Source organism: Tribolium madens, unplaced genomic scaffold (assembly GCF_015345945.1).
Source record: "Tribolium madens isolate multiple individuals breed KSU strain unplaced genomic scaffold, Tmad_KSU_1.1 Scaffold_91;HRSCAF=231;Tcas5.2_LG7, whole genome shotgun sequence".
NCBI classification, from domain to species: Eukaryota; Metazoa; Arthropoda; class Insecta; order Coleoptera; family Tenebrionidae; genus Tribolium; species Tribolium madens.
In genome coordinates this window covers 3,388,980-3,390,570 of record NW_025401063.1, presented here as the reverse complement: position 1 = coordinate 3,390,570, position 1,591 = coordinate 3,388,980, and the positions used below count along the sequence as shown (strand labels likewise).

The 1,591-nt window shown below is 26.4% G+C and overlaps 1 protein-coding gene across 3 annotated transcripts in view; it reads right to left on the bottom strand.

Moving 5' to 3' along the window:
• Positions 1–1,591, bottom strand: part of LOC123010800 (glutathione synthetase-like) — a 12,786-nt gene that overhangs the window by 1,505 nt on the left and 9,690 nt on the right. The gene's annotated exons all lie outside the window — the stretch shown is intronic.

The window sequence follows — 1,591 nt, the reverse complement described above, 5'->3', positions numbered from 1 at the left end:
TATTAAGAGTAAAGTGATACTTTATGTAGCTAAGCTAAACGGTTACTTTGCCGAACGTAGTGAGGCAAATAATTCAGCCAAGCCACATAAACTTAYTTTTACTTTAAATAACATATATTATTTTAGCCGCAAACGTATTCAGGTTAAGAGTAAAGAGCAACACTATAATTAGGAAGTAAATTAACAAAATAAGGGGTATGCTTATTAACATCGCAATTTTTGTTGAGGTTTTCAAAAATGTTTATTGATTTAACTAGTGCAGTTGGTAGCGCAAAATGTCAAATGCTGATCTACATTATAACTCTCCAGAAATTGCTGAAGCAGCGAAAAAGACAAGAAAGAAACACCATTTGTAAATGTCAATAATATTATGGTATAAAAGTATGAACGTTTAAAATTTTTACTTCATGGCTGAAAGATAAAACTTTTACTTGGCACATTTAGTCATAAAAGTGGTCTCTTTTGTGACGTTTGCAGTTAAAAAGATATTTTTTGCTGTATACTCAAATTTTGATTTCTTTAAAATGTCSCAAAAAGTTATACTTTTTTGTATAAGGTTTTAACATTTATTTTAATACATGAATTTAAGTACATTTACTTTTACACAGTTATTTTTTTGTTATTATGCGTTATGAGTGTTTTTGAAGAAAAAATTGACAGCGCATTTTTGTCCTGTCTTGTTAAATTGTAGAAAAAAATTATATATTACACCTAGATTAAACCTAAAACATACTAAAACTCCTACTAAGTTTATTAACAATTTAATAAAGTAAAACATAATTAATTAATTTAATTAATATAGAAATTTTTAAACAGTTAAAAATTTGTATTGTTGATTAAAATTCACACACCAGCAATTACAAATTGTTGAATTAAATGAAGCTAAAAAACATTTAATTAATATTTATTGTTGCTACAAATTGATTGGTTTTTATTTTTTTATTGACGGAGGTTTAAAAAAATATAAAATTAAAGCAGCAAAATAAGCAATTTAGAAAATATTATTGCATGTTAGGATTTTTTTCTAATTTTGTTATATGAATAAGACAATTTGAATCTTTTTTACTTTCCTATAAGGAAAGTATTGTAATCGGCTGAAATTTGACCTACCCAGATTTTTACATTTCTGGACGAATTATAGCTTCAAGACAACAAAAAAGTTGTGATAAAATAATAATAATAATCGGTACCAACTAAAAAAAAAAACTGCACCCCAAACTTGAACCCGCGACAACTATGATCTATTTCGCGTGTAATCCAGCAGGTGGCACTAACGCAAATGTCACACTAAATTATTGTCGTTATTAGGATGTTTTCCAAATAAATAGGATAAGAAAAGTCGTGTGATGTTCACACCAGATTTTTTTATTTAGCAACGAAAATGATAGAAACTATGCTCAAAAATGTCGCAAATATTTATATTTTTTGTATGATTTCAAAATTTATACATGTATTTAAGTGGATTTTATTTCACACAAAGTTATTTTTCTCAATTCCAACCGTAAAATTAYACAGGGTCTAAAACTATTCTTGTAATGAGATAAGCTTTTTAACAATTTAATAAAGGAAAAGTTTATTCAAAACTGGTAAT